The sequence below is a fragment of the Coregonus clupeaformis genome, chromosome 27, assembly GCF_020615455.1.
Source record: "Coregonus clupeaformis isolate EN_2021a chromosome 27, ASM2061545v1, whole genome shotgun sequence".
In the NCBI taxonomy this organism is placed as follows: domain Eukaryota; kingdom Metazoa; phylum Chordata; class Actinopteri; order Salmoniformes; family Salmonidae; genus Coregonus; species Coregonus clupeaformis.
Genome location: NC_059218.1, coordinates 40,499,056 through 40,513,414, shown reverse-complemented (window position 1 = coordinate 40,513,414; position 14,359 = coordinate 40,499,056). Strand labels below are relative to the sequence as shown.

Here is a 14,359-nt window from a genome sequence, read left to right as displayed (position 1 = left end):
AGGAGAGATTTACGCACCTTTGTGTGCGCTTGCATTACGCCTGTGTGCGTCTTTTTGCCTCCGGGCTGTTGTGGATTATTTTTGTGTTAAGTAAAGTCTTGTTGGACTTACCCTCTGCTGCCTGCGCCTGATTCCACACCACACCTATACACAGCAACGTGACAGAATCACACACCACCAGATGGAATCAGCAGGAGCACCCGTCGACCCCATGGAGGAGCGTCTCCTTGGACACGAGCACCGGATCAACCGTATCGGGCACGCCTTGGAGGGGGTCATGGACACCCTTCGTCGATGGGAGACCAGCGGGGTTCCCATAGCCCCACCTATCGCACCATCACCTTCACCACCGGACAACCAGCCGTCCATCGACCGGAACCCAGTGGGATTCGGCTCTCGCTCCCGAGGGCGTACGACGGCACCGCTGCCGGGTGTCAGGGGTTCCTCCTACAAGTGGAGCTCTACATTGCCACCATACACCCGGCGCCCTCGGGATACGAAGCGTGTCCGCCTCATCTCCTGTCTCACCGGCAAGGCGTTGGAGTGGGCCAACGCTGAGTGGAGGGGAATTGACGCCGCCACCGTCACGTATGCGGAGTTCTCCCGTCGCTTCCGTGCGGTCTTCGACCATCCACCAGAGGGGAGAGCGGCGGGGGAACGTCTATTCCACCTCCGACAGGGGATGAGGAGCGCTCAGGCGTTCGCACTGGAGTTCCGGACTCTAGCGGCTGATGCGGGGTGGAATGAGAGGGCCCTCATAGACCACTTCCGATGTAGCCTTCGGGAGGACGTCCGCAGGGAGTTAGCCTGCAGGGACAGTACACTAACATTTGACCAGCTGGTGGACATGGCCATCAGACTGGACAACCTGCTGGCGACCCGCGGACGTCCCAGGTGGGGGCCTCCCATTCCACCCTCCAGCATCCCTCCGAGCAGTGTCCGATGGAGCTTGGAGGTGCTGGCGCTAGAGGGAGAGGAGGTAGGAGCCCGAGGGGGGCAGTCTCCTGCACCAAGTGTGGGCGCGGAGGGCACACCGTGGCTAGGTGCTGGGGAGGGTCCCCTGGTGAGGGAGAGAGCAGGTCGTACAGTGGGGAGTCCACCCAGGTGAGTAGGCGCCCTACTTACCCAGAGCTTTCTGTCGTGCACATTACCTTACCTGTTTGTTTCCCACAGGTTGCACCTCGGTCCCAGCATAAGGCGCTAGTCGATTCAGGCGCAGCTGGGAATTTTGTAGACCGGAGATCCTGTATTAAGTTAGGGATTCCCCTCCTTCCAGTCGACAAACCCTTTCCTGTACATGCCCTAGATAGTCGTCCGTTAGGATCTGGGTTGATTGGGGAGGTCACAGCGCCACTTAGGATGAGGACGCAGGGGGTCATGAGGAGACGATTCAACTCTATCTGATCGACTCTCCTGCGTATCCGGTGGTACTGGGGCTTCCCTGGTTGATGACCCATGATCCTACTATTTCGTGGCGAGAGAAAGCTCTTAAAGGGTGGTCTGCTCAGTGTGAGGGGTTATGTCTGGGTGTTTCCGTAGGGGCGACCTCGGTGGAGAGTCCGAACCAGATGTCAGCACTGCACATTCCTCCTGAGTATGAGGATTTGGCGCTCGTGTTCAGTAAGACCAGAGCGGCACAGTTGCCACCTCATAGACAAGGGGATTGTGCGATAGACCTCCAGACAGGAGCAGCGCTTCGCGGAGCCATGTGTATCCTTTGTCACAGGAGGAGAAAAAGGCAATGGAGACTTACATTGCCGAGTCTCTGAGACAAGGATACATACGGGCCTCCACTTCTCCCGCGTCCTCGAGCTTCTTTTTGTGAAGAAAAAGGATGGAGGTTTGCGTCCGTGTATTGATTACCGCGGTCTCAATCAGGTGACGGTGAAGTACAGCTATCCACTTCCTCTGATTGGGACTATGACGGAGTCCTTACACGGGGCAAGGTTCTTCACAAAATTGGATCTCCGGAGCGCATATAACTTGGTGCGCATTAGGGAGGGCGATGAGTGGAAGACAGCATTTAGTACTACATCCGGCCATTACGAGTATCTCGTCATGCCATATGGGTTAATGAATGCTCCATCAGTCTTCCAATCGTTTGTAGACGAACTTTTCCGGGACATGCAGGCGCAGGGAGTAGTGGTGTACATAGATGATATTCTTGTGTACAGTGCTACTCGGGCCGAGCATGTAGCCCTGGTGCGCAGGGTATTGAGGAGACTGTTGGAGCATGACCTGTATGTCAAAGCTGAGAAATGTCTGTTCTTCCAGGAGTCAGTTTCCTTTTTGGGTTACCAGTTGTCTGCGTCGGGGGTGAGAATGGAGGTGGACCGTGTGTCCGCTTCGTGCGTAATTGGCAAACCCCAACTACGGTTAAAGAGGTGCAGCGGTTCTTGGGTTTTGCGAATTACTACCGGAGGTTTATCCGGGGTTTTGGACAGGTGGCAGCTCCCATAACGTCTCTGCTGAAGGGGGGTCGGTGCGCTTGCAGTGGTCAGCTGAGGCGGACAGGGCCTTTGGGAGACTGAAGGACCTGTTTACCTCGGCCCCGGTGTTGGCGCACCCGGATCCCACTTTACCCTTCCAAGTTGAGGTGGACGCGTCTGAGGCCGGTATCGGGGCAGTTCTTTCTCAACGATCCGGTACACCACCTAAGCTCCGCCCCTGTGCTTTTTATTCTAAGAAGCTCAGTCCGGCGGAGCGGAATTATGACGTAGGGGACAGGGAGCTGTTAGCCGTAGTACAGGCCCTAAAGGTGTGGAGGCATTGGCTTGAGGGGGCTCAGCACCCTTTCCTCATTCTGACCGACCATCGTAACCTGGAGTACATTCGGGCAGCTAGGAGGCTGAATCCTCGCCAGGCTCGATGGACTATGTTTCTCGCCCGGTTTGTGTTCAAGATCACTTACATCCCTGGGTCCCAGAACGGGAAGGCAGATGCTCTGTCCCGTCGGTATGACACGGAGGAGAGGTGCGTGGAGTCCATTCCCATACTACCGGAGTCTTGTCTGGTGGCACCGGTGGTGTGGGAGGTCGATGCGGAGATCGAGCGGGCGTTACGCACCGAGCCTAGTCCTCCCCAGTGTCCGGTGGGTCGGGTGTACGTCCCGCTCGAGGTCCGGGATCGGCTGATTTATTGGGCTCACACGTCCCCCTCCTCTGGACATCCGGGTATTGGCCGGACGGTGCACTGCCTTAGTACGAAGTACTGGTGGCCAACGTTAGCCAGGGATGTGAGGGTTTATGTCTCCTCCTGCTCAGTATGTGCCCAGTGTAAGGCGCCCAGACACTTGCCCAGGGGTAAATTACAGCCCCTGCCCATTCCACAACGACCCTGGTCTCACCTCTCGGTGGATTTTGTTACCGATCTTCCCTCCTCCCAGGGGAATACCACCATCCTGGTCGTTGTGGATCGGTTCTCGAAGGCCTGTCGTCTCCTTTTCCTTTGCCGGGTCTTCCTACGGCCCTACAGACCGCTGAGGCTCTATTTACTCACGTCTTCCGGCATTACGGGGTGCCCGAGGATATAGTGTCCGATCGAGGCCCCCAGTTTACCTCCAGAGTCTGGAGAGCATTTATGGAACGTTTGGGGGTCTCGGTGAGCCTTACCTCGGGTTACCACCCGGAGAGTAATGGGCAGGTTGAACGAGTCAACCAGGATGTGGGTAGGTTTCTGAGGTCATATTGTCAGGGCCGGCCGGAGGAGTGGGCGAGATATGTGCCCTGGGCCGAGATGGCACAGAACTCTCTCCGCCACTCCTCCACCCAACTAACCCCTTTTCAGTGTGTATTAGGGTACCAGCCGGTTCTGGCACCATGGCATGAGAGCCAGATCGAGGCCCCCGCTGTGGATGAGTGGGTGCGGCGCTCGGAGGAGACGTGGGACGCTGCACACGTCCATCTGCAGCGTGCCATACGTCGACAGAAGACGAGCGCCGACCTACACCGCAGTGAGGGGCCAGTGTACACACCTGGAGATCGAGTCTGGCTCTCAACCAGAAACCTGCCCCTCCGCCTGCCCTGCCGGAAGCTGGGTCGGCGGTTTGTGGGGCCTTTTAAGGTCCTGAGGAGATTGAACGAGGTGTGTTACAGGTTAGAACTACCTATTGATTACAAGAATATTAACCCCTCGTTCCATGTGTCTCTCCTCAGGCCGGTGGTAGCTGGTCCACTCCAGGACTTTGAGATTGAGGAGACTCCTCCGCCCCGTTGGACATCGAGGGGGCTCCGGCGTACACGGTTCGGACCATCCTGGATTCGAGACGCCGGATGGGGGTCTCCAATATCTCGTGGAGTGGGAGGGGTACGGTCCGGAGGAGCGGTGCTGGGTGCCAAGGAGGGACATTCTGGATTCGTCCCTGATGACCGAATTCCATCGTGGTCATCCTGCGCGCCCTGCTCCGCGTCCCCTGGTCGTCCCCGAGGCCGGAGGGCGCGCGGCTGGAGCCGCGTGTCAAGGGGGGTACTGTCACGGTTTCGGCCGAGGCGGCTCCTCCTCCTTGTTCGGGCAGGTTTCGCCGGTCGTCGTCTCCGGAGTTCTAGCTGCCACCGCTCGATGTTTCGTGTTTGTTTGGTTTTGTCTGTTAGTCACACCTGTTTTGTGTTAGGTCTCGTTTAGCACCCTATTTAGTTTCCTTGTTGTTAGGTTTGTGTTGTGTGTGATTGTTCGTGTCGTGGTTGCGCTACCTGTTACGGTACGCTATTTTCCGTAGTTTCCTCCTTGTGTTTAGGAGAGATTTACGCACCTTTGTGTGCGCTTGCATTACGCCTGTGTGCGTCTTTTTGCCTCCGGGCTGTTGTGGATTATTTTTGTGTTAAGTAAAGTCTTGTTGGACTTACCCTCTGCTGCCTGCGCCTGATTCCACACCACACCTATACACAGCAACGTGACAATGGGTCCGATTCCGACGTAGGAATTTACACCATTTCTATGCAGGCCGTTCTTACACACTTGTCAGTATTTGGTATTCAGACTTACCTTATTCAGTCGAGCAATGCGCTCGGGAATAAATGTAATTAAACTGCTGAAAACCATCCCACTTGCTGGGCAACAGATTTTCTTGTGGAGTTTTCATTCAATATGGTTTTCAGTACATTTATCTTAAGCCATCTCTTTAAATATGGCATACCTTTAAGTTTGAATTTAGTCGACAGACTCAATAGAATATATTGAGAGAACGGTTCAGATTATTAGGGATCAATGAAAGAAAGACAACTAAATATATGCATATTCATCTTAATTTCAGCACCAATTGGTAGATTTAAAAATACTCTGATCTTGTTGATTATTTAGGTTTACGTTGAAGCATTTATGAATAATAAAAAACAGGTTTGGAGAGCCTTTATGCACAAAGGAAGAAAATTGGCTAACCATGGAACTGTGTGATGACACGTCAAAGTATTGCGCCATTCATCCGGTTAAACCTGTTATGGCTTGAACATCCCCTCCATAACATTTAATTAGCCTACATGTTTTTTTGTTGATATTATCAACTGTTACTAATGATCCTCAGCAACAACCACACGGCCGTTTACACAGGAAGCAAAGTGGCAGTTGAATATGTGTGGTTATTAGGCCTACTGAAGGTCGATACTGATAGTGGCTAATATTTAACATGATAGAAATAGGAAACAGAGAAAGTCGGGGTAGCCTATAATTAATACATTCCAGAGTGCCCATCCCAGCAAGTTAAAAGGCTGTACAATTTAAATTCTGCATAATGGCACAGCATTTCATAAACTGAACTATGGGAAAGTTGATAAGTTGATATGCTTAATCAGTTTGCTGCCATATGAGTGGCTTCACATTTGTCTCCAGGATTATAAGGTAAAATTGATCTAAAACAAGTAATTTATATTTAAAATTCCCTTAACCAAACGGATTACTCATCTACCTAGCTCTTATAAATAGCTCTTATCAAGTTGTAAATTACCGTGCATGGAGAATGGTGTTATTTCTATCTAAAAAAATTAAGTAGATGCTTTTATCACTTGGAACTGGTAGGTTCGCGTGTATCTGTAGACACACATCCACTACACATTCATACCTTCATACAAACGAATAGCCGGTGAATAGCATTCTATTTCTATGCTTAAATTCAAGGTCAGAATACACACTGCGAGAAAAGTGCAAAAAAAGGGAATTACGTGACATTTACACTTCACTCAGGTCGGAATCGGCCCCTAAATGCACTTGATAAATATATATTTTTTCGTCTGGATTTGTGCAAAGGATGACATTGCAGTCAAAAACAGGCCTGCTCACTCAACACTAATCAGACTATACAAGAGCAGTCATCCACCTAATGCAATCAATTAACCATGAGATCCAAGATTAATGCCAAATATCGATCTCTGTGGCGAAACTAATCAAATAATTTATAATAATAAATAAATAATTAGTCATTTAGCAGACGCTCTTATCCAGAGCGACTTACAGGAGCAATTAGGGTTAAGTGCCTTGCTCAAGGGCACATCGACAGATTTTTCACCTAGTGGGCTCGGGGATTAGAACCAGCGACCTTTCGGTTACTGGCACAACGCTCTTAACCACTAAGCTACCTGCCGCCCCAATTTAGTGAAAGGGTGACCGCAGAATACCTTTTAATAAGGTCTCTTTAAATTATGGTATATGTCACGTGTTCGTCATGAAATTACCAATGAGCAGGGGAAATCGTACAGGTCATAGACTACCTTTTTAAAGGTCCAATCTGCTATATTTACTGCTGTTTAACAGGCTACGCACGTCTTCCTGCAGAATATAACTCATTTCCTCCTGACTTACAACTGTCTTACCCCATCATAACCCAATACAAAATTGTTCAATTTACTCCATTAGTAAACAATGTCTCAATGAGCTTCAAATGTGTAAAACTATTATGTTGTTCTCACATGCACCCAAGCACCATCTATGTATTTGAGAGTGGTTAGATTTTCCCAGCCCCGTCCTTCAGCTTTAGGCTACAGCTAATCAAGTGGCTGCCGTTTGATTGAAAACGAATTAAGGCTTTATATGGACGGCAGCTAGCCTTAAGAGCGATGGGCCAGTAACCGAAAGGTCGCTGGTTCGAATCCCTGAGCCCACTAGCTGTAACATCTGTCGATGTGCCCTTGAGCAAGGCACTTAACCCTAATTGTTCCGGTAAATCGCTCTGGATAAGAGCGTCTGCTAAATGGCTAAAATATAAAGTGGCTAGGCTATTTAGAATTGAAGATCCTAAAACTGTCTGTATAGCCCAATAGTGAACCGATGCAAATTAATTCAAAGATCTTACAAAAATATTGTCGCGCGCTTGCATGTCTTTACATAGGATATAAACCTATTTCAAAGCGAGACGTTACATACCGCCGATGACACTGTCGGACCTTCTGCGCGCACTTTTCGTTTTCACCTCCTCAAAACGTGTTTTCCTTCATAGCCCCATCATGTATGTTAGCCTCCTTTCATGGTAAAGTGAGAACTCTCGGTGTAAAATCTGCGACAGTTGCAGAAGTAGAGGCGTCTCCTCTGACTTCGAGTCTAGAACAAACCTGTTCTCATATCCACGCCTTCCAACCATCCACGGACACTGCCATGCTCACAATGCCGCTCTGCTTTTTGAGTGCACATGCATTTTCAGATGAGATTGTTGTTGAATATTGCTTAATGAATAATGCACGTAAAATGCAGTCTGTTTTGAAGGCTTCCTGCCGCTTGCAAATTGCGTGTTCTATTAGATAGGGTTTTCTACTTTCCTCATCTGAATGTGCATGTCTTGAACAAAGTTTAAGAAAATACCTACTTCATATTTTAATGCAGTAGGTCTACTACTGTACGGCCAATAACAACATTGTAAATACAATGTTTTATTTCTGTCCCTGACCCGCTTAATGGTGCATTAAATATTTTCCATCTGTCCTAGCCAGAGGCTGAGCCTAGTGTACATGCACTAGGCTGAGTCTAAGACACACCGTCACCAATGCACACACAGGACAATTCCTCAGACCCAGTTCGACATAGTTTTTATCCATAGCTTATGTTTACTTACCACAATTATAGCCGAGGGCATAGCCATGGGAAGTAAGGGTGCTGCAGCAGCCCCTGAAATCACAATATATACACTACCAGTCAAAAGTTTGGACACACCTAATCCTTCAAGGGTTTTTCTTTCTTTCTTTTTTTAATTTTTTACATTGTAGAATAATAGTGAAGACATCGAAACTATGAAATAACACATATGGAATCATGTAGTAACCAAAAAAGTGTTAAACAAATCAAAATAGATTTTACATTTGAGATTCTTCAAATAGCCCCCCTTTGCCTTGATGACAGCTTTGCACACTCTTGGCATTCTCTCAACCAGCTTCATGAGGTAGTCACCTGGAATGCATTTCAATGAACAGGTGTGCCTCCTTAAAAGTGAATTTTAAACTTCTTAATGCATTTGAGCCAATCAGTTTTGTTGTGACAAGGTAGGAGGGGTATACAGAAGATATCCCTATTTGGTAAAAGACCAAGTCCATATTATGACAAGAACAAATAAGCAAAGAGAAACGACAGTCCATCATTACTTTAAGACATGAAGGTCAGTCAATACGGAACATTTCAAGAACTTTGAAAGTTTCTTCAAGTGCAGTCGCAAAAACCATCAAGCCCTATGATGAAACGGGCTCTCGCGAGGACCGCCACAGGAATGGAAGACCCAGATTTACCTCTGCTGCAGAGGATAAGTTCATTAGTTCCCAGCCTCAGAAATTGCAGCCCAAATAAATGCTTCACAGAGTTCAAGTCACATGCACATCTCAACATCAACTGTTCAGAGGGGACTGTGTGAATCAGGCCTTCATGGTCGAATTGCTGCAAAGAAACCACTACTAAAGGACACCAATAAGAAGAAGAGACCTGCTTGGGCCAAGAAACACGAGCAATGGACATTAGAAAGGTGGAAATGTGTCCTTTGGTCAAGTCAAAATGTGAGATTTTTGGTTCCAACCGCTGTGTCTTTGTGAGACGCGGTGTGGGTGAACGTGTCGTATCGAGTAAATGCTGGCAATTATTGCTGATAAACAAAGGAGTCCGCTCATACTGAACCTTTGATCATAAGTTTATTCGTATCACAAGCTTTCAGCATGATTTACAGGCGTCATGAGACCCGGAGAGCAGTGTCCTCGAATTGTAATGGCTGCTCTGACTCCTACTTCGTCCAGCATATACTTATAAACAATGCAAAAAGATGGGTTGCTCCCTCTGCGGTCCAATCACCAGTCTCCCCTGGGGCGTCACCCCACAAACGGCTACTTTTGAACTAACATAAACAGTTCTTCAGTTCCACATGAAAAAACATTAACAAAGACATAATCCTAATACACTACATTTCCCCCCTTCGAGACTAACTAAAAGTCTCGAAACCAAACAGAATAGGATTATGACAAGTAACAATTTATCTTATTGAGTATCTTTAACATTAAACCAAAAAACATTATTCTCTAGAGTGTATATACCTTTCTATGAAATATGAATAACTGTTTATGAAGTGTGAATACATTACTATGAAATATGAACAAATCTTTATGGAGTGTGAGAGCGAAAAACTTTCCGGCAACCTTCGTTATCAATCAAGACAGTAAAATTCTCTCACGGTCCCTCTGCCCCAGGCAACCACCTAGGTACTCCCAATGAATTCATAACTCTTTATAAATGCTTTTGAAACTATGATGATATTAAATACACATGTAAGGCCCTGCAAACAAAATACTATCCAAAAAATGTCCACTCTAAGGCTGGTCAACCCATCGGACCCTATAGTGGACCTCTCCCTGCCTAGACTCCCTGTCCCTAAGCATTCACGAAATAAACAAAAACATCTAAGATCCCCACATGTATCCAATAACATCAAATATCATTCTACAAAAATTAATACCTAAGACTATGACACAAATTATGTATTACACATGCAAATATGTCTATATTTCATTGCAGACACTGGAATGTAGTCCACTACACTTCATCTCCTCCCGTAGTCTCCTCTTCTAATGCATTGTTGATGATGGAATCGGAATCTTTCCACACCCTCCTTGTTTCATCTCCTCCAGTCATTGTCCTTTCATATTGTCCCTTCATATTGTCCTTGTTTGAGTATTTCAATCTTTACATGTTCCCCCAAATGCTTCTGGAAGAAAAGAAAAGACCAAACAGTATCTTTTGCAAAACAACACTTTCAAATTAAACATCAATATCAACTAAGAATATAAAAATGATATATAAATGATGTATGAATCAATATAAATGATAGAATAATGAAATAGGATAATGTGATTCATTCATACACTTCCCCCCTTTGATTCATAAAATCATACTAAAATCACACTAATATTGAAAATAATTTTTGGAAAAATGATCAAATCATCAAAAAGGATATTTATCCATCCAGTTCCACTTGTCCCTCTTCATCCAGATCAGGAACAGTCAACACCGGCATCTGAGTGTTGTCTCCAGGCATCACTACTCCAACCTATCTCAACAAATTACAAACATCACACACAGTGTTATCAAAGCTGCTATTAAAATGTAATCCATCACTGCTCCTACTGGCCTAACTGATCTTGCAACCAAGTCTTCGCTGACCATCCAGCTCCTTCAGATCTATCAAATGCATCCCTTATATTCTTCAATGCATATATAACCCTAGTGATAATATCTGAACTATCTGGACTCAAAGTATAACTAATATTATCAATATGATCTTCCCAAATGTTACACCATACCATGGAAAAAGTCCCCCCTTCTCTCTTAGACTTATCCTTCAATGATAGGCTTGAAGACTATGACATGTCGCCATGTCTCTTTTCACCCTATTTTAAACTCTAGCTTCAGATTTATCTGTGTCCGGTGCTACCCCTCTTATAATGGTAAAATCCTCATATGGAAGCTTCAATGTTGACATGTAACAACATCCTGTCCATCCATAGGGTAAGAATATATATATGCTTTATCACCACAAACCTCAAAATATCTCTAAAATTCCCAATAGTCACATTGTCAGGCAAAAGCTAATTTTTCACCATCAAAGTCTTGCTGTTCTTACTACCTGGAACATAAAAAGTAACATTATATTTCTCCTTACTACCCTTAAGGTCATGCTTACCCAAAGTCATCATATAATCATCACAATCTGATATTCCCATAAACATGCCCCTTACATCATATGTTTTATTAGAACAAAAACAACTTTTAGCCCTCACTGGTTTCACCTCCAATGCATCAGGGTTCGCTATTACCTGATTTTCCTTCCCATCTAACAAATTCCCCCAAGTTAATTCACTTAACCAAGAACACCTAAACCTAGGCTTAAACAAATGTTTTGACAACGACATTATTTTATCTGTTACTGACTGTTGCTGATACCACAGTCATGACAAAGCATAAGACTGACACACACTTGATAGCGGTTGAGCGACCGTCTCTAAAATGGAACCCCACGTCTCTGGTGCTGGAATTCTCAACAGACATGGACCATCAAGATTCCTCACTGATCTTACAGAATGAGTTAACCGCTGGAACCAAACATTCCTACCTGCCCATCTATCTCTAATTTTTACAACAGAAGAATCAAACCCATCCATTTAGTTTCTCTCTTCCCTAACGAGCGGTACTGATCAGATACCTCTCCTTGTCTGTCATTAAAATCAAAGACCTCATCCTGTACCTCCATGATAGTATCCTTCACTATTTCAGATGAATCTATATTGTTCTCTACTACTATCTGCTCTCCTATTTTAACCCTATCCTTACTACCATTTACAGCACTCTCTATCCGTACCATTTCAGAAAAGTCGTTGTTTGTGTCTGTGTCATACTTCCTACATTTACATTTACGTTTACGTCATTTAGCAGACGCTCTTATCCAGAGCGACTTACAAATTGGTGCATTCACCCTATAGCCAGTGGGATAACCACTTTACAATATGTTTTGTCCTACAATATGTTATGTCCTACATTTGCTATTGCCATCGTATCATTAATCCCTTTCCAAAGTTACCATTAAAGTAGTTGATTTAGTTGATGTATTAACCTTAATTATTTCTAGTGGGAAAGCTACCGATATCCTATGTGCATTATTTACTGTTGGAGTGACTACTGTAACATATTCTTCCTGAACTCCTTTGGTGACTGTGGAAACTTCAACAGACTTCAAATCTTCCATTATAAGCGTCACTTTACGAATTACATAGCCCTTTAACCAATAATTCTTAACCGGAACAAATTTTAATGCTTGCACTAGATAAGTACACATATATTCTCCCTGATCTTTCTCTGTAACATTATGCAAAATAAGTGAACAGTCACTCATAACCCTCTTCCCCTTCATATTGTTGTACAAACTATACCTCCTTTGACTAGGTGCAACAGCTTCTACTCCTGGTCCTGATAACAATACTTCTTCTCCATAATTATCTCTCCATGTGGGAGGAACGTCCCCATCCTAACCCTAATAAGTATTTTTCCCCCTAAAATTGGTGCTGGAGCTATTGGTTCCCTTATAATCAAATGCGATATATTTATGGCTTTAATAACTATCAATGTTGAAAGAGTTAAATTGCTTCTCACTGTTGTTATAATAGACTGAAGTGTTGATGTCATTGTTGTTACTTCATCCATTTTCCCCAAAGCTTTGAACTCTTTGCTTGTACTTCCATCTATCACCACTAGTGTCACTTTTTCAACTCTCAGTCCTACCTCTAATCCCTGACTTTCAAACTTTTGATTATAAAAAATACACCCACAATTACCTTGATCTTCCTGCTGGGAATTGTAAATATAGATACTCAATCACCCTCAATCTTCTCTTATCATTCAGCAACGCATCTGCTCCTAACAGATCTAAACTCCTACCATATTTATCTTCCCACTAAACTCTAAAAATGTCCTTCACCATTGTTCTCTCTCTCTTACTACTAACTAACATTGAAACTTATCTTACTGTCTTAGAGTTCCTTCAACCCTAGTTCTCCTAACTTTTTTTAATCTAATCTTTTCTCCTAACCTTTAAAAACCTTTTCCACTGATTTATTCACAAAATCCTTTACCACCACTTTTTAGAATATGTGATGACTTCTTTACACACAGACTTGGCAAACGACTAAACACCTTTTAGCCTAGCCTGAAATCTCTTGGTGTAAGAATGTAACCCAGAATAACAGTCACCCCTTTTAACTTTATTTTTCAGACAGATTGTCTAATAGGCAGTCTAATAGATTATCATCCTTCCTATGATATTATCTTTTTAAGCTAATATGATTCCCAAAAACCCTACTTTTTAAAATCTTCTACCAGACAGCCGTCTAGTGTACATCTTATTGTACAGTTCAATTTACACAATGCATCTCTTTCCAACAATGCAATAGGTATATGTTCTAATATTAGTATGTCTATTTTAATTTCTCTTTGATTTTTATAGCAGAGCTCAATTGGTTCCTTAAGAGTAATTAGCTGTTTTACTACCTCAAATCCCTATCCTAATTAGTTAATTTTACATAGTGAGATGTTTAACCTCTTTAGGCTGAACACAGATACGTTTTTCCACTATTCACCTCTCCTAGTCCTTTGTTTTTACTTCAATTGTTAGATATTTTCTCTTCTTCTCTAATCGGTGCTATCAGCTGACACCCCCCTTCGTATCTTCTAGGCTCTAGAATCCTTGCTCCGGACCCCTGTAGGGGTTCACCTGTCCTCCAGATGATCTTGACTGGCTTCTGTATCTTCCTCTGAAATTCCCTCTGATGTTTCCTCCTGACTTATTGCACTCACAGGTAAAGTTACCAACCTGTCCATAATTATAACAGTCTTCTGAAAGTTGCTGGAAGTGTAGCTGAAATCTTCCTCCTCCTTCTAAGCCTGCTCGTCCTCTTCCTCTCCAATTCTGTGTCTATCCAGAAGCTGGCTGTGGATATGAAACACCTGGTACCCCCCTTGGCTGGTACAATTGCATTTGATCTTGTTCAGTTGAAGCTGTAACAGTGATTGTTGATTTGGTTCACTCTGATTCTTCATAACCAAAGCTTCTCTTCTCCTTCTCCACCAGTTGTATGATTGACTTTTTTGAGAGTTTCTTCGTCCTGTTCTTTGTTGTTGACATATCAGGATTCTTCAAAAGCTTATATTCTAAGTTCTGTCCTCGAAATATCATCTTCCATCATCTTCTTACTATTGGCCTTTCCTTGACCTCAATGTATTCTTCTCCTCCAATTCTTGGGATTCTTTTCTCAGCAGTTTTTCTTCTCTTCTGGATCTTCATCCTCATCTTTCCGAACCTCATTCTTCTCTTAGTTTCCAGACATCTCGTTTTTTTCTTACTTCTGGAGTTTTGGATTCATCTTCA

The 14,359-nt window shown here is 44.6% G+C and overlaps 1 protein-coding gene across 1 annotated transcript in view; it reads right to left on the bottom strand.

Moving 5' to 3' along the window:
- The window catches only part of LOC121542121 (5-hydroxytryptamine receptor 2C), a 33,842-nt gene extending 26,345 nt beyond the window's left edge, over nucleotides 1-7,497 (bottom strand). Inside the window, exon 1 of the mRNA XM_041851596.1 lies at nucleotides 7,348-7,497. The gene's annotated coding sequence lies outside the window, so the exon portion shown is untranslated. The remainder of the gene's footprint in view (nucleotides 1-7,347) is intronic.
- Between the last annotated feature and the right edge of the window lie 6,862 nt (nucleotides 7,498-14,359).